This window comes from Corvus brachyrhynchos, unplaced genomic scaffold, assembly GCF_000691975.1.
Source record: "Corvus brachyrhynchos isolate BGI_N302 unplaced genomic scaffold, ASM69197v1 scaffold27, whole genome shotgun sequence".
In the NCBI taxonomy this organism is placed as follows: Eukaryota; Metazoa; Chordata; class Aves; order Passeriformes; family Corvidae; genus Corvus; species Corvus brachyrhynchos.
In genome coordinates, this window is record NW_008239139.1 from 3,181,504 (window position 1) to 3,208,166 (window position 26,663).

At 39.9% G+C, this 26,663-nt stretch overlaps 1 protein-coding gene across 1 annotated transcript in view; it reads right to left on the reverse strand.

Annotated features, from left to right (window-relative positions):
* The window catches only part of DGKI (diacylglycerol kinase iota), a 173,746-nt gene that overhangs the window by 137,336 nt on the left and 9,747 nt on the right, over positions 1 to 26,663 (reverse strand).

A 26,663-nucleotide genomic window follows, 5' to 3' on the forward strand; every position in this document is an offset into this window, starting at 1 on the left:
TAAAGCAACCTGATCACTGGAAATTACTGTTTAATGGAGATCAGTTACTCATCTGGCACTAAGCTGAAATATCAAATCCAGTGTACTATCTGTGGTTATGTTTGCCAGTGTCAGTGGAGTCCTCATGCATTACACTTATTCCTTACACACCAACTAGACCTGTTAAATCAATTTATGCATAATTCAAAATACCATTTATAGGAGAGATAAAATATGAGTTTATACAAAGAATCAAACACCTGTTGCTTTTTCTTAGTTAATAGGCTGGAAAAAGTCATCTATTCAGCATCCAACTACATAAAACAAGGCATGGGGATGCCATTGGGAAGGAAAGTCATAAACCACCACCTTCTTTGATCCTGTAAGAATCCCCCAAGGTATTACAGCTTCTTTCCACTTATATTTCATTTCTATCTTTCTGGTCTAAAATCATATTTACAGCTCTTGAGGCACAGATGTGGCCTTCTTCAAAAGTCATAGGTGGTGGCCAGAAACCCTCCTGAAGCTGTCTCCAGAGTGCTGAGGGGATATCCCCACTGTCTGTCTCTCCAGAGACATCCAGCCCCGACAGAGCTGCCTCCACCAGTGAGCCCTCAGGTGGAAGCACAGTACGCTGCCAATTCAAAGCTCAGCTGCACCTGAACAGTCTGTTTCCTAGAGTTTCCCAACATTATTGCATTGTATATATTAGAACCTGATGGTACTGGCCAAAATAATCTCACAGCTTCAGCTGCAGTGATTCAAAAGAGGACAAAAATCATCTCAGAGAGATAGCTCCCCCTTTATAAGCCAAATACACACATCCCCCACAAAGTAAAATGACAGGCTGTTTGTGTAAAGTGCATTTTTGTGATATCGCTCCCACAGTGCTACAGCTATTTATAGCATCTCTTAATCTTACCACTGTCCCAAGGCAATAAAGGTCAATTGAGCCAGTGGAGACAATCCAGGTCAGCCATATGCTAAATAAATCTTTTCATTGTCCTGAAAATACACAGTTCAATATATATCCGCAGTAAAGGAGCTTGGAAGCCTCGCTGCTCACAGTGCATGTCTGGAAAAATCGAGTGAACTGAACTAGAATCTCTTAAATCCCCTCTCTTGTGGGCAGCATGAACAACTCAGAACATTAACATCAGCCTCTGATCATCCAATACTCTCTTTCTACTTAATGTGGGCAAGACTTTGACATTAAGGTGTTTTTTTCCAAAATATTTTGCATTTGACAAAAAAAGGGAAGAAGCCCAAGGAAAATACTCTTACCATCTGGCAATGTATCAGGAGGGAACAATTTAGCAAGAAAGATTTTATGCCAAATATATAAGTACAACATAAGCTACACATCTCAATGACTGTATTAAAGCCTTAGAGAAATAAGCTACAAGAAACTACAAAAATGTTTTTTAAATGTATTTTTCAAGAAAACTTCCCAATATTTGGCAGCCTCCTTCTATGCTGTTTTCGGTATCAATGTAGTTATTTGGGCTTCCTAAACACCAGAGTATATTCTTGTATCTATTTGTGGTTTATAATGTGTTAGTTTATTTGGGTGGAAACAGGGCACTATCACTTTTTCCACTCTGCATCACTGACGGGGTAAAGCAAACCTACTTAGGCTGTCCTCACAACAGAGGAAGGTAAATATGTGTAATGAGTGGTTACAGACATCTCAGCATCAAGCCTCAGATACTATTTCAAGTCAGAATTAAAGATGTGCAAGCCTCCCACAGGAGAACCTGAGACTTGGCCCACATTTCCTTAAGAGTGAGCCGAGGCTGATGATCCTTTTTAGGGGAGACCTGGCACAGTTTTGTGCCAAAAGCCTGCCCTTCCTCTGCATGCCAAGCTGGATTTATGGCTTTGTTTGGAAAGTACACAAAACACAGGCGTGACAATAATGCCTTTTTTTTCTGGTCTTTTTAATATATAAGCCTTAAAATGATCTCAGGGATTGCACATTCACATGAGCCAGTCAGAAGTGACCCTTAGGCCCAGGAACAAGCTAAAAAAAGTCTACTTTTGCACAGCTTCTTATCAGAATTTAGTGTCAGAGCAAAGAGAGACACAAAGTGTCAAAACAGACCGTATGCACTGCAGAAGCCTTTCCCATTAAAAAAGGAGGCCAAGCTAACGAGCAAGCACATGGCCTTCTAATAAATGTAAGACAGACAAGAGAGGGGAAAATGGGGGGAAAGGGAAGGTAGTGCAGATCTGGTAACAGAGCAGATGCTGAGTATCCAGGTGATCATATCTCATATTACTTTGACAAATTACACCACCTGGCACTTTTCCAACGGCAAGGTAACACGATTGGCTTTTAGTTATCTTTCCCAGAAATTTCATCTCCACTGTGCTGAGTGCATGAATGAAAACACAGGCTTGACAGTCAGCCTTTCCCAGAGAAGTAATCACTGTTCCCCTGATAAGAGACAGACAGAAAAAATGAATCTGTGGTTTCATCATATATTCCGTTCTTCAGACTATGAAGAGAACAACTTTGTTAAAATGGGTACAACCAGCCCAGCTTGCTGATGTAGTAACCAACAGCTAGGAAATATTTCATCATAAATAATAAACTGTATTTTGATAATTACTTTTTCATATCCAGTAATCAGTCGTTTGTAGTAGATGTTATTTATTGACTTAGCTAACACATCACCATTGTGAACAAGCATGGGTACACATAAAAATATACAACTAACAAAAATATCTGATATTAATTCCATAGTTGATACCACTAGGGAAATTCTCTAACAGAGCAGTCAACTGTTTTGAAAATCAAAAGCAATCAGACATTCAAGCTGTTCAAGTACACTGACTGATTTTTTTTACTTTTTAAAAGCATTAAATTTGCATTTTGCTGAAAGTCAGGCGAGACTCAACCTACTTATTAGATCAAAGGATACATATTTGATCAGGGGAGATTTGAGCTTATATCCCAGCCTTTGGCTTTATTGAGCCTTTTCCTCCACTGAAGGCATATAAATATCCTCCAATGAGTTCTTGAGACTGAATAGTTTTACCTGAACCCTCAAAGACCACAACAATTAGTCAATAGTATGCAACACATTTAAGCTCTAGAAAAAAATTTATTTGGAATAGAAAGAGTAAATTACTGTTGTATGTGCTTAACAGCTTTGACTGTCAATTTAGTTGCCACTGGTGTTGGAGTTGGTGCCTTTCGAAGGCTGGGGTTATTATCCTCTTTTGTATATGAACATTAACATTGGGGTAATCTCTCAGCTGCAAGGTTCAGAGAATATAAAAATGCAGAGAGACTGGTTTCACAGATCCTATGGCTAGGACATCTGCCAGGAGAGATGTTTGGGAGTGTTTTCTCAAAGTTAACCTAGATATTTACAGAGAAAGGGACAGTCGTTTGTATAATGATGTTTAAGTTACAGTAGCTCTGAATTTCTTTGAATATTCAAAGACTACGCCTGCCAGCCCTCAGCCTTCCCAACCAGAGCTTGAAAAGCCCTGTACAAGGCCAGACAGCACCTGTATGCTGTATGAACAAATTATATGTGCCTGAGTTTGTTTGGAGGCGGTTTTCATTCTTGCAGTTTGGTGCTTATGAATGTAATGAAGAAAATATACTGGTTAATCTCTGGTATTATTTAAGTTTTCCCCATGCATCTCTGCTGACTGCATCATGACCCTGAAACCCACTGTCCCCAGGTTGCCTTCTGGGCATGTATTGTTCCCCTTTTTAGCTGACCACTGGGCAGCGATTATTTCACTGCCACATCGGCTCCCAGATTTTTTGCATTTGCTATGAAAGGAGCCAACTTCAGCCAAATTAAATAATCTGTCTGGTGCACCAACCCATTCCTGACAGTAGCAGGTGTTTAGAGAAGCACTGGCACAAATTGGGTGATCCTTTCCCTGACATACTCCAGTCCCAATTTCCAGTAATCAGTAGTTTAAGGACTTCCTGAGCTGGCGGCTGCTTCCAGACCTTTGCGCTTAATAGCCTGTAATGGCTCTTTACTCTAGGAATGTGTTGGTCCTTCCTTGAACCCATTTATAGTCTTGGTCTCCACAGCAGGCTGTGTAATAAGCTCTAATATTTAATTATGAGCAATGTAAAGTACTTCCTTCTGTCTGGTTTTAAAATTTTTCTGGATAATTCAATTTCTGTATCATACTGTAAGTAACAGCGAGTAATCACTTGCCTCTCTACACCTTCTGTGATTTTATGAATCTATTGATATACCCCTTAAATCACACAAAACCCCAAGTGGAAGCATCCTAGACTACTTTCACTTCTGCTAATCCTGAATCGGCTCTATCTTTATCAATGTTCTCTAGCTCAAGTATGTCTTTTTTGAGGTACAATTGCCAGAACTAGAAAAAATATTCAACATCTGCCAGCACCAGAGGTTTATCAGTGGTGACATCACACTTTTTGCACTGTTCTCTTTAATTATCCAAAGATCTCTTTCCTGAGTGTTAAATGTTAATAGAAGTCCAAACTTGATAGCTTTTTAGTCCTGCACGTGCATTATTTTGCCTTCACCGATCTCACATTTCAGCTGCAATCTGCTGCAGTGTCACTCAGCATCATGAGATCCTTCTGAAAATTTTCTGCAGTCAGACCATGCCCACTCTAATTGTGCAAAGCAACAGCATACTTTACCCCCTTTCATTTTGCTTCCAGTGAGCAGCCCTGCTCCCATCACAGATCCCCAGTGGTCTTCAACAGTAAACACCTAGGTGAACTCTGAACCCCAACCCCATTGCTTGCTACACATAAATAGTTGTTTAACCATGAGGATACCATGCCTATCAGCCCTAGTTTCAGTACCAAAAGCTTTTTTTCTTACCCCATCGAAGCTTTCTGGAAGCCCACATGGGCCCCTCTTGGCCAGAGCACCCCAGTTCACAGGCCTCATGCCTCTGTCAGCAACCTCTGCAAGATTCACCAGTCCTGGTATTGAGAAAGCTGTGCTGGCTCTCCTCCAGCACATCACATTCAGCCATGCGTTTACTAATCCTGCATCTTATCAGCAGCTTTACCAGTTTCTCAGATTAAAACTTGCTTCTGGGTTACCCCATCAGCACTCTGTGAACCCATGTGACCAACCCACTCCTTTAAGAGTAGAGCTCACTTAACGGGGGATTTATAAAGCCCTCTCAGCAGTTTCTTATTTGAATTCCACCAGAATACTTAGCAAAATCAAATCTTAGTGATTAGTTAATGGCCCTTTTCTCAATATGGTCTTTAGCCTCCTATATTAACCTTCTCATTTTCCTCAGGATCATCCACACAAGTAGCAGCTCAGCCTAGGACACTCTCAAGCACCCTCAGCAGGGAACATTGATGCAAGAAATTCAATCAGCACTAAAAGAAACAGACCTTTCAAAACTCCTGATGAAATGCTTTCCTAAGCATCTGTCACTCCCTGCTGCCCAGGGAACCAGTGTATGGGAAAGCAAAGATTTGGGTAATTTCCCAGCCAGTCAACATCCACATCACCAATACCTCAAAGAAACCTTTCCTGCCTCTCTCTCCACCCCTCACCATACAGAGCTATTTGATAAAAAGTGCATGGAAACTGGTACATCTCCATGAAACACTGCAGCTTCATGCAGCTCTGGGCAGCTTTACTTTCAGCCTCAAGCCCAGCCCACCTGTACCTTGAGCAAGCTCATGTCCACTAGAGACTGACCTGAAGAGAGTGAAACAAATTTCTGCTATGACAATCTTCCCAAGTACCTCAAACAGCAACCGCAGAGCTGTAACATAGCCCATCAACTCCCTCGTAAGTCCTGGTAACAACATTTGGATCTATCACATCAAACACTTTATTCAGCTTGTATTGAGCAGGTGCAAGACCAAACAGAGCCAACAAGCCCTCCTACAAAAGGAATTACGAGGCAAAGCAAAAGGAGCGGAAAAGAACTGCAGAAAGCTGGATCAGGTTAACAGAGGAAGTACCTCTACCACATGATGTTGTCTTTTCTGTGTCAATGCTGCAGTTCACAGACATTTTTGTGTTATGCACATGAAGGGATATTCTTTAAAAGGAAGCCTTTTGGTATTCTTGCCCTTCAAATTCTGGATACAAGAATGGCAGGTTACTTCTCCTATCCCAAAAGAATAAAATAGATTCATGAAACAGGTTGTGTGTTACAGGAGGCATTCACAAGTTGTGGCATGAATATGTTTGCAGTTTCTTTAATGTAGACATGCAAATCCTTACTGCCCTATGGTTATACTTGGAGCTTGATTTAGTGTCAAAACAGTGCAAGCCCAAATGCCAAAGATCTCTACTATATATTTTTTTTCTCTGCTCTCCTTCACTTGACCAGTAGGCACACATTAAGGACCAAATTTTATCTTTTGGAAAGTAATTTATGGTTTCAATTTGATCCTGAACTGTGCTAAATTATTCAATCCCTTAATTCTTATCTTCCATCAAGAGTTCATCTTCTCAGAAGCCAGAGAAAGTACACAGTTTTGTGTCAGCTCCTATCAAGGTGACCAATATATCTTGTCCCAGATCTATAAGCCACTTCAGAGTCTCTATTGCATTAAAATCAGGGTGACTTTGTTCCTGCATGCCTTCATTGGCCAGGCCCTGGATCCAGCTTATTCCCCTGGAAACTCTGTAACAATCCTCATCTGCAATGTGGGAACTGAAAATGGCTTAGATCCAAGACTTGGATAATTAATCAGATAATTATAAGAAAAAGTCAAAGTCATGTGGAATTCTCTCTGAGCTCCTATCAGAGCTCAGATTTCCATATATCAATGGGTAGCACCCATTTCTTCCTTCTGCTCACCACAGGGATTTTTTGCCTTTACTCTTAATTCATCCTCTAGATTTCTTAGCAAATAGGATAAAACATGAAGGGGACTTATGATACAAGGCAGCTAAATTTTAGGAACAATGGGATTCCTCCCAATATTACACTTAAAAATTCTGAAAAGATATGTACAAATGTGGTGATTACTCTTGCCACAAAAAGCGACAGACCTTGGAGGACTCCTTGCAGTAACAGAAATGTTGGTGTTCATTTTCATGAGGGGGAAAGAAAAAAAAGTGATACAGTTGGTGATGCAATAAAGATGAAGAGTGTCCTCTATCCCTGTAGTTTACAAAGAAAGGGACTAACAAAGGGGTCTAGGAAAGTTGAGGATAAAAAAAGATACAAAAGCTTTCTCAAACTGATTTTTCTTTATTTTTGCTGCAGTCAAAACCAATTTGTTTCAGAAAAGGGTTTTAATTTTTTTTTTGTAGCCTTTAGTTTTTAAAGCCATGAATATCAGATCTGGGAAAGACCTTTTAGGTCATGAAATCCAGTCAACTCTGTTTCAGACAAACTTATCATATGTTTGAATTCACAAAGTTAAAGACGCCTTTCAAATATAGCCCGGCTGTTCCTTCTCTCTTATTCCTACTGAGACGCTATGGTAGAACTCACCTCAATATGCATGCCTCTGCACCATCATCTTTAAATTCCTATTATTAGGATTTTCACATTTCATCCAAAGAGTTAAAGTTGAACTGACAACCAATGATTTTATATGATCCTTCTGCAGAATAAAGGGTACCTGAAAGTTTTGATCCAGAAATCTTTAAATCTTTGGATCAAAATCCTTTGAGTGAGTTTATGTAGGGCAGAGATGTGCATAGGGAGTTAGAAGCTCACATTTCAAAGATTCTGGAATCAATCGAGTAACCAAGATGATAAAATTTAATCACTGTCTTTCCAAGCAAACAACAAGAAATGCTCTAGGGAACTCTGAGCATAGATGATTTCCAGCTGCATCACAGACTGGACATCAGTATTACAGAAGATTGATGTGGTTTTACTATTTCAGAAAGCAAAGGAAGTCTGAATGGGAATCATTTTCATTACACATTTTCATGCATTTCATCCAGACAAAAATCATGGGATATTGCAGGACCTGCATTCTGTAGCTCAAGCATAGACAAACAGTGGTGACAGCAAATTGGATTGACATGACTGTGGTATAATTGTGACTTTTTTTTTTTTTTTAATAATATTCCAAAATAAAATAAGAGTGCAGATATTCTATGTTATCACTCTGCCAAACAGATTTAAAAAATGTTAAGCTTTTTTTTCAGGGTACTTCTTGGTGGCATCAATTAATCTTCATTTGATCGGGAAGATAAAGAGAAGGAAAATAAAACAAGACAGGGAGGAAAGGAGGAATTTAGAGCAGCATTTTAACATTAGTCTTGGAAATGTTTTCTTGCCACTCAGATGCTAGCACATGCTTTCTAAAATAACTTAATTTAAGGTAATTTCTATATCAGACCACTCACAGGATCCTTCATTGGCATAAGCTATTTACACATGCTGAAATGCCATTATGACTCAAGAACAGTATAGCCTCACACAAACTATATCATAAACTACTATGTTTTTCTTCTTTCCTACAAATCCAATGTGTGCCTTGCAGTTTTGCACTGTAAGCTGCAGACAGTTGTTTCAAATCTGGATTTTTGGGAACCTTTCCATGTCCCTGAATCACTAAGTGTCCTTTACTTTCTTTGTGTAGTATCTTCTCCTTGACAGCAAGAAACATCAAAAATTGTGATTGTCCATTTCCACATTTTTTCCCCATGATAAGCTTTCATTTAGCATGCAAAGGTCTCAGAGGGGTTAAAAATAAAAATCTCCCATTTCTGAGTATGCAAACAAAAATTGAAAAGGTAATGGAGATTCATACTTACTAGACAAAAGAAAAATAATCCCACAGTTTCTAGACTGTGGATTAAAGAAAAAAAATGGAATATTATAGGGGATGCCAGAACAAGTTTATTACCAAGTACTGATATAAGAATCAAATTTTCTTCTTTCCAGATATATAAATACGTAGGACTCAAGGAAGACCCAGAACAACAGCAAGCTTTAAAACAATCCAAAAAAACCTTTTTTTTTCTAACAAAAGATTTTGAAAGTATACAGGACAGAGAAATACCCTCTCTTCTAAAAAACAAGTTAGACATTCAAATTTCAAACACAGTCTAGAGAGCGGAGCAGGGAAGGGAGTTCAGGCATGGCCTACACAGGTCATGGGGAAGAAAAAAAAAAAAAGAGAGCAAGAAGAAAAAAGCCTACATTTACTTTTCATTAGAGTGACACTCGAGAAAGACAGATAAAATTATAAAACTACCATTCACTAACCAAATAAATTCTATTTTCTCTCTAAGGAAGGAAGTCCAGCAACTGAGATAAAACAAAGGTTTTGTCCCCCACCTTCCCTCCCCAGGATCCTATGAGATAGAAACACTGATGGAAAAAAAAAATTCAACAAGTGTCTTTTTCTTTTCATTCCTCACCACAAAGACTACACTGTTTGATGGTATCTACTGCTGTGCTTAAAAAAATCTTGTTTTGAGCACGTGGGACAAGAGGCCCCTAATGCCTCAGGGGGCTGGTGGCTGCCAGGCGAGACAAGCACCACCATGCCCCAAGCACCTGCACCTTCATCCTCTCCATACCATTCCCAAATTTCTTCTTTTCCCTCTGGCATGGTTTTTATGCACCCATCCCAAGGGAGCAGATGCGTGTCCACTGCTTTCAATTCCCTCTGAGACAAACCAAAAGAGCTCAGCAGAGGGTGGAGAAAGAGGATTTACTGCAGTAAGTGAATGGCAGATGAAAACAGAGAGCAAGTGTCAGTTCCCCAGCAAGTCTGTGTAGCAACCTACTCGTGCAGGACCCCAACCAAAGCTCAGATTCTAATCAAAAGGGTTTGATTACTTTTAACAAGATTTAGGATCAAAGAACAGAGGCTTAGGGATAAAATTTCCTCCAAAAGAATTAAACGAGGAATGAAGGATGTGTGTATAAAATACAATAAATCGGCACCTTCCCCTTTCCTCATCAGCAACAACTGTATGGCAATACAGAAATGAGGGGAAAGTGCACCTTGTGACAAGATTCCCCCTCTCCCTTCAATCCACAGAAAGCAGAAAACTTAAGAAACAGCTTAAAACTAACTTCCAAAACTGGAAGAGAATCTGACTCAAGCCCTGCTCTGAGGTGTTAGCCTCAGAATACCCAGCGTGTTTATAAAAAATGAATTCCCACTCACAGAATCACAGAATATGCTGAGTTGGAAGGGACCCATCAGGATCAAGTCCAGCTCCTGGCCCTGCACAGGACACCCTGAGAATCACCCCATTTGCCTGAGAGCATTGTCCAAATGCTTCTTGAACTCTGTCAGGTGCCGTGACCACTGCCCTGGGGATCCTGTTCCAGTGCCCAACCGCCCTCTGGGTGAAGAACTTTTTCCTCCTATCCAACCTGCACGTCCCCTGATGCAACTTCAGGGCATTCCCTTGTGTCCTGTCCCTGGTAACCACAGTGTCTGCCTCTCCTCTTCCCCTCACAAGGAAGTTGTAACTGCAATGAGGTCTCCCCTCACTCTCCTCCAGGCTGAACAGACCAAGTGCCCTCAGCTGCTCCTGGTATGGCTTCCCCTCGAGGCCCTTTCACCATCTTCATTGCCTTCCTTTGGACATTCTCTCATAGCTTAATGTCTTTTTCATATTGTGGCACCCAAAACTGCCCCCAGCACTGGAGGTGAGGCCGCCCCAGTGCAGAGCAGAGGGGACAATCCCCTCCCTTGCCCGGCTGGTGATGCTGGGGCTGCTCCGCCCCAGGACAGGGTTGGCCCTCCTGGCTGCCAGGGCACTGCTGACTCATGTTCAACTTGCCACTGACCAGGACCCCAGGGTCCCTTTGTGCTCTCCAGCCTCTCATTCCCCAGTCTATACACACAACCAGGGTTACCCATCCCAGGTGCAGAATCTGGGACTTGCCCTTGTTAAACTTCACATGGTCACCCACTGGGCGATCGCCCAGCCCCCAGACTTGTCAAGGTCTCTCTGCAGGGCCTTCCTGTCTTTAAGGGAGTCAACAGCCCCTCCCAGTTTTGTCTTGTCTGCAGACTTGCTTAGTATGCCTTCCAGTCCTGCATCCAAGTCATTAATGAAGATGTTGAAGAGCACAGGGCCTAAGACAGAGCCTTGTGGAGCCCCACTGGTGACAGGTCCCCAGTCTGATGTCACCCCATTCACAGCAACCCTTTGTGCCCAACCTGTGAGCCAGTTGTCACCCACTGCATGATGTATTTTTCCAGCTGTTTAGCTCTGAATAAAACATTAATTACCTACCAAAAATACTTATGGTTGAAGCTTATTCTTGGTAATAAATGTTGGGAGTTACACATACACATTTCTTTAAAAAAAAATCAGACTTTCTGTAGCAAACTAACATTTCTGTCTGGAGGAGAAATCACACCAGGTTTCACATCAGATTAAGATGACAACATCACCTATGTCATGCAACATTACAAATCTCACCAGAATCACAGTGAGGGCCTGCTGCCTTCACCTTGCAGCAGACACTGAATTGTGCTGCAGGGAGACGCCAAGGCACTCTCAGACGAGAGAGAGATTATTGCATTCTCACCTGACCCCAAGAGACAGCTGTCACAGGCTTGAGCCTATGTCTCAGCCTTGAAATAGGGAAACTTTCAGGGAGCCATTGAGGCAGAAAAGTGCAGGCAGTATCAACTAGAGCAGTGATCTTCATGGCTGAGATTAAAGCGGAAATCTTTCACTTTCATTAGCAGCTGTGTTGATCTAGGTAAACAAATGGTATAACTGGAGTTTGGGTTATGTTTTTTTTCTTTTGGAACCAATTTAAGAAATGCTCATTTTTCTCATAATCTGCCCTTTTCTTTTTTCCATCTAAATTCTGTTAAATTATACATATGTGGTTTTGCTTCCTCCCTGTTGACTCACCAGTTGTATACAAGCAGGCTAAAATAACCTCCACAATACAAAGCACTGTCAAATGCATACAACAAGCAAACAGCAGGGAGGAAGAAGACTTATTTTTCTTCTAATTTCTTTTTGGCTACCGTAATACTGGGTGCTGCTTCTCTTGTGCCTATACTGCTTCAGAAAAGCACATTAAATTGCTGGTGCTTCTTCAGGGTTGGATAAATGCTCAGACAGAACAACCTGAAAGCCCACCTTGAACTGGAAGAGATCTGGATATTAACCTTATGAGAGGACATGCCCTATTAGTTGGACATTATTTTAATCTGAAAGAGATTTTGAGTGTAAAACAGATTTGTAATGCCACACTCTTAACTCTTATGTTGGTGTATTATTTAGTCACTGGGGTCAAAATACTGATTTGAAATTAAGTCACTGATAAGACTACAATAGAAAGAAAATATTACCTGTTTAGGCACTGGTTTTATCGTTAAAGATTAAGACCAGTATTTGAGGCCTTTTTCTATCATTGAGCATTAACATGTGAAGATAACTGACAGCATGGGAGATTAAAATCCTTTATCACAAAATTACCAGAGCAAAAGGTATCAACTCTACATCCATCCCACCCACTTTTACCCTGGAATAACACTTGTAGCACTGAGAAGGCAGGTCAATCACCAGATTCAATCCAATTTTTACATCATATTTTCTTGGGGTTTTTCAAGAAGGGAGCAATGGATCCAAGTGTCTTATTCCTCTTGCACAGGTTAAAACTATGTCTCCTAAGATTTGACCCGTGTGGGAATGCTGAGTCATTTTACATTGGCACATGACTAAATAGTCATTAAATCATTCTGATTTCAGGTAGAATTAAATCTGGATTTAAAATCAGCTGAAGCGAACTGTTCATTATGCCTTGAACTGGCACTGTCTCCAGATATAGCATTATTAAAAGAAAGAAAATCCAACTCCTGTGAATTAAAATTAAGTAGCACTTTCCTTGTTTCATTACATCAGCCCCACCAAGCACCGTAAGGTACAGAAATGCAGTAATTTATTTTTCTCCCCACATATTTTACTGCAGCATCACCTATTCAAAAAGACATGCACACAGAAATCATTTCTTTAGATAGCAACCATCTGTTAGATGAAATCACACCTTGACCACAAAATGACTACTGTTCTATCAAACAGGAGCAAAAATATCCCAGCTGCCTTTTGCTCCTGGCAAATACAGAAGCAGCCAGGCCAGGATACTCTTTGGAAACTCATTGCACACATATGAGATGAAACCTGACCTTTTCTTAGCATGGAATCCAAACTACCTTGGATCATCTGATCTGATGGGATCACAATATAGATGTAAAAAACACCCAAGCACAGGACTAGGTTACTGGTGTCACTATGTCACTTTTCCAGCACTCAAAAAAGGACTGAATCACTGGGTGTTATGCTGATTTTGGTACTACATCCACTTTGGAGGGAGAAATAAATTCTCCCCTGAAACTCCATCCTGTATATGCCTTCAACAAAGGCTTCAAAAAAATACTAATGGGCAGTGAAGTGAGAGAATAAATATTTTGCATAGGGTGCTACTGAAATAGTATCATTGCCCTTTCTAGGGGTATTCTTTAGTGGGAGTGACAGCACAGCTTGACCAAACCAACCAGCTTGCTTGGGGACCTTGCCCACAGCATACCAGTCACTGAGGAGAAGGACATGAGGGAAGCTACACAGTCCCACCACCCCTGCGTGCTACTGCATCAACCTGTTCCAGCTTCATTCTTCCAACTGCCTTTACCAGGGCAAAAGGACAAAACACAGTTAAGAAGAACATAGTTAAGAAGGAGCGAGAGCAGGAATAAAAGGCACATAGCAAAAGACAGAGAAATCCTGAAATTTTGAGGGGAGCATGACCAATATCTGCTCAACCTAGAATTAAAATGTACTTTTTAGCATTGATTTTCGCTGCTCTAAAAGCAAACATAATCAGCTCATGCTGGTGGTAGGACAGAGTTGACATCCTGGCACATCTATATGAGCAACAGGGAAGAGAGGGGGAATGCACTGCTTCCAAATCTTGCAAAAAGTACCTAACTGGTGAAGTTAATATGACCACAAAACCCACCTAACTGGTGAAGTTAATATGACCACAAAACCCATCCTGGCTGGCTGCCCTTGCAGCAGATTATCTTGACGACTCCACAGGTGATGCTTCTTCCCCACAGCCACATTCAGGCTTTCAAGCCATGAAGTGATACTGAAAGGTTATGAAAACTTCCTACTGAGAAAAATCCACCAGGGAGGCAATTGCAACTATCCAGTAAGATCCTTCCAGATACAAGCAGGTAACTTCTCTTAAAACAAATACTGCACTAAAACTCTTGCACACATAAAGTACTAGGCAACAAAAAAGAAAGAAAAATAAATCTCTTCCGTGGGAAAGCAAAACAGACAGAAATAAAAAAATTAAGTGAAGTACTCTTGCCATTCTTTTGCCCCAGATTTTCTTCAATATATTGTCTGTTCCTTGAACTGAATAAGGATGGCCACTTCTGAACATGGAGAGACCAGTAGCTGCCGTGCTGGGATCAAGAGTCCTGATCTGCAATTGGCAAACGTGGTGCAACTCCGACTCCAGTGAAGTAATACCACTTTGGATCCATTATCCACAAATTTGTTCTTAACAGACTAGCAGTATTATATTAAATCAATTATTTATAAGTAGCACCAAGCAAGAACTAAGTGAAAAAAACTAAATTAGGCATTGTCAGGAAAAATTAAAAAGAATGAGAAAAACATTCCAATTCCCGTTGCTGTCAGGAGGCACAGAAGCAGATAATTTCTGTGTATGGTGGGGGCTAATAAAACATTACAATCCACACCAAAAAGCAGAACACAAACACTGTTTACCTAAGAAAATTGCAATACTTCAACTTAAATTTTTAGACTACTTGATTCTTACTAGTCCAAATAAGAGTGCGAAAATTACTTTCACTTAACATCTTACTGCAATTGAGGCCAAGTTTGTGCCCCTCAGACTATAATAAACTGAAAAAACTGCTAAGGGAGTGCCTACAGGAGACACAGTGTTCTGAAGCCACTCATTCACACTGGTACATAAATCAAGTGCAAACTTTCCACTTAGCAGTGTTCTAAGAAAAACTAAGTAACAGTAAATTGTGTACAATAACAAAAATTGCAAAATCTACAGGGCAACGAATACTAACTCAGACTCTTACAGGTCCTCCAGAAGCTCCACTTATTTTGTTATTGTGATTGCTTTTTTTTTTTTTAGACATCTGATTGCAAAAGGCAATACTGAAACCACAGCCCATCCATAATGCAGAAAAGCCTGTCTGAATTTGCAGAGAAACTGATGCAGTAATTTTGGTTATAAAAGGGTCATGATTCAAATGCCAATGACATTACTTCAACACTGTTGACAATGCACCGCTAATCAAAGTGTACAAGAGATGAGGATGAATACCTACACAGTCGATTTGAGTGACTGCTCATTTTGGGCAGCCTTTTAAAACAACACTGCTGGTAGCAGCAATAGTGTAAGCTTAATTTTCTTGACAACTCAGGATTCAGCTTTCCAAACTTGAGAGATGCTGCATTAACTGATGAAGACTGTAATTCCATCTGGGGGAACACAATAAATTTGAGCTTTGTTCTTGTGGTCTAGCATGTCACCAGAAACCTTTGCTGGAGTTACAGAAGTACTACATGCAGACAAGAGTGCATTACCTCATCAATAAAATGTTTCAGGAGCTTTTACAGAAGCAGCAGCAGACAAACAAAGAGCAATTGAAACTTGAGAGAAGCTATTTGTTCTATTTTATGAGTTAATTTATAGTGTCAAAACATACCATTGACTAAAATAACAGTTTATTTGTAACTTCATTTTAAGCTCATAAGTACAAAAAAAAAAAAAAATCTTTGCAGCACTATAAATTGTGACATTTCATTTCTGTAGAGTTGTTCATGCTGCAGATTTTGAAATGCATTATAAAACAGGGAACAAGCCAGAATCATGTAGATATAAAACAAAAGATGCATCTTCCTCAGACACAATTTTTTCCCACAGACCTCTGGATCTCAGCTTTGATCAGAGCAGCTAATATTTTTAACAGATGCTGAGGATAGGATTTTCTTCTTTTAAAACAAATAAAAGTCATTTGCCATCATATCTCCCCCGAATGACTGCATCCTAAATTTAGAGCAGTATTTTAATCTTCTAATCTGTACAAGACCTTGTCCTGAGATCATGTTCACTTTAGTGTGTACGTCGTCACTGGTTTGAAATTCAGATCAGAAAGGAAAGCACTAACAATTGTTTACTGAGAAAAATTTCTTTGGAGAAGGGAGGAGACTTATTCAACACTCGTGCACATCATCTGTCTCACTAATATTCCAGTCTTCAAAAAGCCCCCTGAAAATTAACTTACTGTTGAATTTATCACACCTAATTGTACAGCTCACCAACCTCATCTTTCCCCTTAATTTCATCTGACAGGGAAACACACTAAAGAAAATGAGGCCGGGGTCTATACAGAAGGAACCAGAGAACTAGAAACTTGCAGAAAAAGTAGGTTGCCCAGAAGTAAGAAATCAATTTCAGGTGCCCTAAGCCTCTCCCTGAAATCCCCACATTTAGGAATTTTCTCTGTTGCACTGAAGACCAAGCAACAAGTCTGGTGCTAGTCCCCCCAGATGGAAGAGTCCCCCCAGACGGAATAGTCCCCCCAGACACCTACACACCCCTATATCTTCTCATAATTTTTAAGAGCTGCCTGATGCTGAAGTAAATGCAAATACACTTGACATCTCTGGTTCAGCTCCATATGTGATGTCCTACATTCAGGAAGCTCAAAGTGAAATTAAGTTACCTCCCTTCACCAGCAAGGTTCAGAAAGGCAAAGCATAACTCTTCCAGGGTTGCAACAAAAGAGTAGGAATCAGATAGCAACAAAAATTAAGGCCATTGCTGAATCCAAAGCCCCTCTATGTTCTCATTTTACTACTTATAGATAATATATCATCCAGGGATCTTGTCACATTTTAAGTTTGATTATCTGCACTGCTCCTTTGGTACTCTGTCAAGAGACACATGTATGTAGTAGTTGTTATTCCAAGCAGGTTTTAACATTTGCAATTGCAGAATTTTCTGAAGGTTATCAGAAAAGAACAAAGTTCAGACGCAGAATAAACAGGAACAGCTCCTATTCAACTGGTGAAAGAAAGAAAACTTTTTTTAAATCAGAACAGGGATTTGATTCATATGTGTAAAAAAAAAAATTGGTGATTTGTAAGGTGAAACAAAGGGATGTGTAAGGTTAAAAATCTTCAGTTGAACCAGGTTTTCATCTAATACAATGACCCTAACATCAACATTGACTGGACCAGTATTTTATCCCTCAGCTTCAGTAACTGTGTTAAAGACTGTAATTTCCCATGCCACTAGTTAAGCCTTTTTAAACATATTCTTTACTTTGCCTTTTGTGCATTCCATCTTTCCATGCATTGTTCATGGCACCAAGTACCTTCTAAAGTATTTTATTAGTCTTTACAGTAATATACTGCAAATAACTTATAATAAAACAAAGATGAAGGTGAAGAATTCACAGTATTTGAATTCTGTTTAAATAGTCATTTCAATATCATGCACCTCATACTAAATAGGAAACACTATGTACCCACATTAAAACACAAAATGTCTGCACAGTTACTGGCTTCTTTTGACACTAAACAGTGAAAAAATATTAAGCCATTTAGACATAAATAAACCTTGCATCAGGAAATCCATGAGCATAATAATAAATTCTAAAGAAATTTTTCAATTGCTTTGTTCATCTAGGGCTGAGGAAGAACTAAAATTCCCCATACCTGTTCAGTAGTTTATATTGTTTATATTTTCTAGATATTAATTTCAGATGACGAAAATCCCATAGCTTCCTTTAGGAATCTAATTCACAGGCTACCAGACCTCTGGGACAAAGTCCTGGCTATAGTAAATTAGTCTATTTCCATTGGCTTCAAGCTTACTAGGTTGCTTTTTCACCAGCTGATGTATTTTTACAGGATTACAGAGCAGAACAAAGTTAAATGTCATTTTTATAATTGCCCCCCTCATTTAACTCAATCTCTCTTAAAAGATTCCAGCACTGCAGACTTCTTTGTTTTAAATGCTTAAACAGGAGATGAAAATCCTACACAATAAATATAGGACCTTTAAAACTCCAAAGACATTTCCCCATGTTACCATGGAAATGGGACCTCACTCTTTAACCAAGATGACTTTAATGCTCATATGCCTGAAGTCACACAAAAGAGAGAAAAAGGACAGAAATTGCCAGCTACTCCAGTGTGTCGATCTGGAGCACAACCTCCCCAGTTAGGGGTAGGACTTGATGCCCTTTCTGCAATGCAAAGCTTCAACAGAAGCAGCTCTCACAGTGTTAAAACAGAGAAGGGTTGCTGCTTTATTTTTAATTTGGCTCAGTAACCATGTTTGCTAACTATAGAAGTAAAACAAATAAATCAATGTCATCATCATCTGAGGGAAGAAGAGGAGGAGTAGGAGAAAGAAAGGGCTGCTTTAACAAAAGTAACACTCTAAATGTGTTGTCATGCTCCAGCCCCCTCGCAATGTGTCTGTATCTCAGTTTTATCTAGCCCTGCCACCCATGGCTATATGCTGAGGACTGGAAAGGATCACTCTGGATTGCTGTGTTGGAGGCTATCACCATTACAGCATGAGCTGACAGCAAACATCAAAGCTTTCCTGAGCTAGGAATGTATGCCATGAGCGACAGACCCTGCTGTTATGAGCTATTGCTCTAATGGTGAGTGGAAAGGAAGCAGAGGTGTGAAATGACTCATCCAGGTTCCATCTTTTCAATGGCCAAGACAAGAGTAGTCAGGTTTCCTCAAGACACTCATTGCATCCAGTGGTGACTGAATAGCACTAATTCTGTACTGTGCTGAGGAGACTTTCAACCTGGCAGATCTGAGCCACAAATGACTTAAGCCATATCTGTTTCTTCATCCATTTGTGCCAAAGTGTCCTGACTCTCCATTTGTCCTAACTGCAATACCATCATTTTTTCACTGAGCAGAGCTAGAGCCTTGAAAAGGATTCAGTGAAGAATGTGCCAGATCAGTTTCCACAGTGCCCACCCAAAGGAGAGGATGTGGGCAAAGAGACATCACACACTACACACGTGCTGAAGTGTCGAGGAACTTTCCACCATGCTTTCACCAGAGAAACTCCAGTCCACCTTGAGATCCATACACAGAACAAATAAAGCCTACAGATCACAAACAAAAACGTACATTTGGCGGACAAAATATTAGATAAATTACTAGTTTTTGGGACATCAAAAAAGGATGCCAAACCCCAATATTTTCTAACTACTTCTACATAATTGTTTCTACTTTGGATTCTGCTGTTCAATGCTGCTCAGAACATGAATCTCCTGAAGTGTCACTGGGACCAACCCATTGGGAGCTGCTGCTGAACTTTGATTTTTAACACAGAATTAATACTAATACAGTGAAATTAAGATTGGATCTGTAAGTAGGCTTGCCAGAGTCACATTGTGGAAATAAAAATCAGGCCTGGTTTATTAATATGCTCTTCTAGGCATGCAAAGCCTTAGAGAGACTGCATACAGGAAAAAAAATATATTCCCTTCTTTATCCCAAATTTAGATCCATAAAAGAAAGTGACTCTTAGTCTAGAAAGCAGAGCAGCTTGTGGTCCTTTTCGCAATGACAACCCCAAAGCCAAATGCTGAAGGTAGGGGGCAATAGATCTATGCGGAAATTTTTTTTCCCCATATATTATGTACAAAGGTGCATGCCCTACCTCACGAGCTCAGGGCACCAGAAGGTAGAAGGAATGACAAGTGATCCTTTTGTGCAAATTAGAATAACAGATTAGCAAACATTCAAGAGTTTTTAGGCTTATTTGATCATGAAATTCTCAGTAGATTTGAGTGTGGATCAGAAACAGAGAAAATATTTTTAAAAAGACCAGAATTTCCCCAATGCTGCAGTGATCCTACACATTAATCTAGAAACAATTATCGTTTTTCAAAACCGCATATTGACAGTATCTTGTATATAGAGACGGAATTCAAAGAACAAGAATAACTTTCAGAGTTATATATATTGTGTTATATATATTATATATGCACACAATACTACCTGAAACAGAGGTTCTAGTGAAAAACTGAAATTTTAGTGACTTGTTTACAGCTTTGGTGTTTCCCTTCTTTTTAGTTTAAATATGGTCAAGTCAAAAGAGGTCTAGTCACCACTCTGATTGAGGATTAACCACCACGCAAGTGGGTCAGCCTGAAGCCCAGTCATAATGACAGTAAATTAATTATATGGCATTGAAATGAGACTCTCAAGAAACTTTGCTGAACTGGACTGCCTAATGCAAACGAAAAGAACAGTCAGTTGCTTTGTTTTGGTTTAGGTTTTACTAATCAAATACAGCAATGCTTTGCCAGCTCGGACTCCAAAACTCAGCTTTACATAAAGACCAGGACTAGAAATAACTCCATGTTTTGGGTAAACTCAGTGAACGTACAAAATGTAAACACTAAACACAATCTGTGATATTGACTACAGCAAATGTATGAATCATTGTGAGGCAGCTACATGTCAATGTATTTTATACTGGGATTGCTTTTGAAGCTAATATACTGGTAAATCAATTCAAATGTAACCAGCTGAGTTAAAAACAATCAACTTATTTGGCTTTTGCCACAACAAGTATTCCAGCATCCTCTGACATTCATTGATTTTTCTAATGGTACCACCAAGGTAGAGAAACAATATTTTGGCTATTAGAAATTAAAAAGGAAACAAGATTGCACTGGTGGCTTGCTCAGCTTCCTACAAAAACTCAAGAGCACTGAAGGATATCAAAGCTAGGCTTTCAGACCCTTACCTGAAGCCAGCAGCCCCACACATTCTTTTCTACATCTATTACTGCTTATTGGTAACAGAATGCTGTGCTAACCTACCAACTAAAAGAAAGCTGATGGGTGGTGTTTGCATCTTCTCAAAGCACTGCTTAAAGGGAAAAAATAGAGAAATTTCACTGAAACAGACAAGACCAAGAATAATATGAAAAAAGATGGAGTGTGGGTGTAAAAACAACATTACCTTCCCTATTCTTTAGTTTTTCTCTCCCCTGTGGTTCTCTAAGCATTATATTTACAAGAGGCTTGGTCTCCTATTCTGGTACAGGATATCTCTAAAAAGGATTGTAAAATCACACATAGATAACAAAAAAATTACGATATCAATTTATTTTTTAAAGCCAGGTAAGAGGAGGAAAAAATTTGGACTGGGATTTGAAATGGGACACTGGGAATGAGGAGAATAATGGAGATAATAAAATCAGAAACACTTGGTGAGGCTGTTTGTCCAAAGTACATCCTCAATGTTCTTGCATTCCCATGGTTTGTGAATGGGGTCAGGACAGCATCCAGCATCAGACAGGACCACTGCAAAGGATGCTCATGAAACCCTGGGCCCTTATGCTGTGGTGAAGATGAGCAAAAAACCAAAACTAAACCATAAGGGCATTCATAATCCTTCCTTCACTGTGCAGCCTGAATAATGCCATGAGGAGCAATGAGGAGAAAACAAAACATTGAATGGCTTCTCTTTGAAACAGCAGCGGGCATCCCATGCACAGAGGGATGCAGGAATTCTGTGGAAAAATCAGTGTGCAACTGTGTAATTAAAGAGTGAGTCATAAGGCATATGTGCAAGCGGGTGGGAAAATTCACATCCTGGCATTTCCTCACTTTTGCATGTTTGATTTTGCAGTCACATGAGCACTCCTTTTCCATATGTCATGAACACATGCCCAGTATATAAACAAGCACTCCAGGCTGTAATTCAGCACTGTGCTCCCCAAACTGAAGGCCTGCACTCTACTTAACCACTTCATTGAAGCCACAGCCACCAGCTGGTGTCCCACATCAAAGGCTGGGACTCACCTTGCAGTACTGAGACTGGGGAGGGTGCCCAAACCCAAACCAGTGTTATCCTCATTCTATAAAAATATCCTGAAATTGAATTCAGGTCTATTTCTACAAGTGAAGGACTAACAAGACAGGTCATAAACACCATCAGAACTGTAGATAGAGCAAAAAGAGCATTTGAAAGAAAAATGCAGCTAACACACTAAGACTAGCACTCATGAGCAACTTGTGGTAACTCAGAAGAAGGGAATCCAGAGGAGAAATCCACCACTAAGGGAATATATTTCAACAACAAGCTCCCAAGGCTTGTTGCAGCATCAGTGCAGGGGAGGAGGAAGAATAAAGGAAAAATCTGAACAGGACCTCTTTTCAAAGGACTTAAACTGACTGCATCAACTAACTGTTCAAAAGCTACACTCCATCCAGTTCAGGCAAGTTCTCCACCTTCTCTTCATAACTCCTGCCTGCCAATAAAACATGTGATAATGAATAATTGGACTCCAGTAGTCTGCGCTTTGCCATTTGAAGCACTACATGAGTAGTTCAGAAGCTGCTGATGTGTGTTGTTTCCTCCTCTTGCAGAGATAAGCTTTTGGGTTAAATTATTCCGCCTCAAAGCCAACAACTTAAGGATTCCAGGGGCTGACTCTATTATATTCACTTCCAAAAGAAAGAAAGGAGGAAGGTCACATTTTACAGTTGGATTACCTATAAAAAAACCTGCAATTCTTCCAGTAATTTGATATTATATTAAGCATTATTTAATAACAACTGAACAATTAACTTACTATACAGCAAGTTTCACTGCTTTCACCTCCTCTGCCTATGCAGCAAATGTGTGCAAGAAAAGCAGGGAGAATAGAAAGGAGATATCAAGAAATGGAACACCATCCTTAGGAATAGCTAATACGTATTTCTGCTCCCACTCCACAGCTTCTCATCTCTCTGACCAGTCTTACTCAGGTAGCATGTCTGATCCCTATCTCTCTTGTTGCAGAAGCTAATCAAGCCTCCACAGAATAATAACAAATACAATGAGCAACAGATTAAGAAATGACAAAATACTTTCAGCAAGAATGTCTCCATGCTGAAAGAATTTTGTCTGAGATTATCTTAAGGAGTATGTATTTTTTCCTTTGCCACAGGAGTTATCAATTCACATTGGGACATCAGTTGCAAAGCTGCAGTTTGGCTGAGTCTCCCTGCCTGTTGTTGGTCCATGTAGACTACTTCAGAGCAAACCCAAATGAGCAGCAATAGTGGATCTGATTCTCTGGGACTGCAGTTACAGCTAGAAAAATCCCAGCACAATGAGAAAATTCCCACCCCAGTTCCATCCATTAGCTAATATTGCTGAGATTTCCATTCCTTCAGCATTAATTCAAGCTGCTGCAGTAAAGTGCTTTTGGGCAATGTCCTCAGTTGTATTTATTTATACAGCCACTGCCTGGCACTAACAGTTCATGCTAAGAGTTGGACTCAACATACAAGTGAACCTGGCAGTCACTGTTAAAAAATCCCTTTCAGCAATGCATAATCTATTATCAGTTGGTTTTGGTGAGGAAAGTGTGGTTCTACCAAAGCAGAGCACTGGTGAACCATTTGGTTCATTTTAAAATAAAAGGTACTATTTGAAAAGAGGTGTACACTACAGTTTTCAAAAATACCTAATGTCTTTAAAATATATAAGATCTGTTGGAGTCCTAAATGGTTCCCTTGGGTCATTTCAGACAAAAGAAGTTAATTCCATACAGATTTGGTTGGAGAGGGGGAAGGATATTCCTATTGAAGAGGCCTGGGATGAAAAGTCTGGATTTTCCACTTGGGGCTCTAACGACTTTTTAAATATACAAAACAGTACCAAATACAGATATCACATAAAAGGTACAAAGTGTCTTTTCCTCCCCAAAGATAGGCTTCTCATTTTTAATAGAGACACATATGGAAAATACAGTCTTTCCTGTTCCTTCAAATTAAAATGAAATGCTTTATCAACAATAGAGTCTTTCTAGTACGCGATGCAATCTTCCATGATTCTAGAATGTGATGCATTCCAAAGCATGATTTAGTTTCCTCATAGGCCTCTTGACCATTTCTCCCTCCAAAATCACGAGCAACAGAAATATTATTCTTACTTTTATTACTTTACTCTCCTTGTTAGCCAACACAGATTAGATTCTGTATCCTCTTAAGTTTACTTCCTGCACCAGTTTAAACCATTATCTTCTTCCCTTTCAAATCCCCTGTGAAAGCCTACTTCTCCTGCATTACTTATAAAAAAAAATAAAAAGAGGTAGGTAAGCATAGCTTTTCTTCTTTTTCCCTAATTTTCAAGAGTCAAAACAGGGGAAAGACGGAGCTAAAGAAGTGTTTGAAGAAGCAGAACTGAGCACTTTAACAAAAATAAATCAAACAATGCAATCACTTGCAGTCATTGCTAACAAACCACACTGCTTGTACCACCTATCGTTCCCCCCCAGACCTTTCAAATTCGAAACAGTGATTGCACTTTCAACTTTTGCTGGTATAGACTTGGCAATAAATTGCTTTTGTGGGAAAATACTTTTTTAAAATAGCTAAATAAAAAGATTGGAAGCTAGGAGGAATGTTGCTTTTTTAAGTGCAGAACTCTCTGTCAAAGCATCTATTTTCTCTCAGTTTGACGCATTACCTTATGATACATAATGTGCTTGGAGGCAGCTCTATGCACTGGGTACACCTCAGAAGTGTTCTGGAAATGAGCAGGGAGAAGGGCAGGTCCTTGTGTGAACTTACAGACTTTAAACAAAGAAAACAGGGCACTCCATGTAATCAATCTGTCATGTGATTTTCCCAGGTTGCTCATTTCAGGCAAATCTGAATATCCTTGTTACTTGTGCTAATGACTAACAAATCCCACTCATCTGGCACTCCCACTGTGAAGAAAAGCAGTAAACTCCCCCAAAAGTTTATTTTTCTAGATCTTAAAAGAGAGTGATATTTAACAAGACCTACAGCTTTTTCTTTATCTAAGCTCAGGTAGCTGGCAGGAAAACATCTCTCCAGACACTGCTAAAACAGTAAGACCTCCATTCTCCAAGCCCTTGCTGCTGGAGTAGAAAGGTGAGAGGTGCCAAACGTGTACAAGATACAAGAGAGAAGACAAAGGACACTGGATGCTCCTTTGGCTGATATCTGCACCCAAGAATGTGTCAAATGTGTTCTCCTAAGTGGGTGCCACCCACACCCATCCTCAGCTGCTCACAGAAGAGGATGGAGACAGCTCGTGTAGCACCAGCCTCCAGTGACCCAACACTCCTGACTTCATACCACGTTACTCATACCCCTGGAGGTCTATATTAGGCAGGGGTCACCAAGTGAAGGGGGGATGTTCCGAGTCCAACAATCCTGGTCTGGACAGATGGTGGGAAACCACTTGTTCCAGTGTAGAAAAGTCAGCCTTGGATCTCACAGAGAGTGGAGACAGCAGTTTTCCCCCAACACACTAGTCCCAGAAAATTATGTTTTCCGTGGCCAAAGATAATTCTCAAAAGATCAGCCCAAGGGTGCAGAAGACCTAATTAAATCAGCAAAAAAACAGAGACAATACAGTCTGATCCCATGCACCTTAATGTTGGTAATTAATACACAGCTAAGAATTAATGCTGTTCTTCTGATATCTTGTTTTCTTCTCTCTCCCACATTTCTTCTCATAAGGTCTGTTTTGCCTACATTTTTGGGTTGGAGGGGCTTTTTTTTTTTTTTGGAGGGGTTTGGGGTTTTGTTTTTGTGGGTTGGTTTTTTCATGAGGAAAACAAAGCTTTTTTTCTTTCTAATTTGCAAGACAGTGAGATCTTTGAGATCAAAGGTAGGCTAAGCTACCTGAAAAAAAAATCATTTGGCTCAACATTTTTGTTTTCTTCAGGGAAGCTCTATACATCTTGTGCTACCACTGAGGGCACCAGCTTGATTTCGACTTTAACTCCTGCTCCAGCCAGTCAGAGAAGATGCTCAAACAGAAAAATAATTTTAAAAGGAAGGAAAAAACAAAAATACTTTTGAACTGGAAACTGTAGCAAAGAGATGAGGTTTTACAATAAGTTTTTTTTTCTTTAAACCACATTACTCTTCCTTAATGTGAAAGGCAAACCTCAGAGGACTCATGGAGGGCACTGTGTACACATATATAAGAACTAGAAAGTATTCTTAATTGTTTTTCCTGGAAACTGTGCACCAGCTTCTGTAGAGAATCTCTTTTTGGCATGGATCTCTATGATGCCACATGCTGAAGGACAAGCGGATATATACTGAGCTTGCTAAAATCAATGGTACTGCCTTGCAGTTTTGGCCAAAAAAAAAAAAAGCGAGTGCTGAATGTGTCACAAATCAGCTTTTATCTAGTATAAAACTGCAATGGCACAACAGAGCCACATCAGTGTGCAGTGGATAGCACCATTCTGTGCAACTCTGCAATGAGACTAGAGCATCAAGGAAGTGGAAAAAAAAGACAGCAAACCCAGCTTCCATTCCTGTTCTTTTGACCTTGCATACACATCAGAGGTCTGACAAATGCAACAATTTCCCTGTCTGGCAGCTCAGCAAAATTGCTTATTTCAGACTGAGCTTTATGAAGTTTGAAGGATTTTCCAAGCCTTCAACAGCAAAACTAGAAGCATGTGGGTAACATGGATTATTTCAAGCTTAGTGGACTTTCTCAGCAGTTCCTAACTGGTTTTAGACCATTAAAACACACATGAGGACAGCTACAATTTCAGCTTTCAGCGCAAATTAAAACAATTAAACATAACAGGAACCATCTGTAAAAAAATAGGCTCCAGAACAACAGCTTGAGGCAGAAGCAGATGTATGTATTTTAATGTGGAGT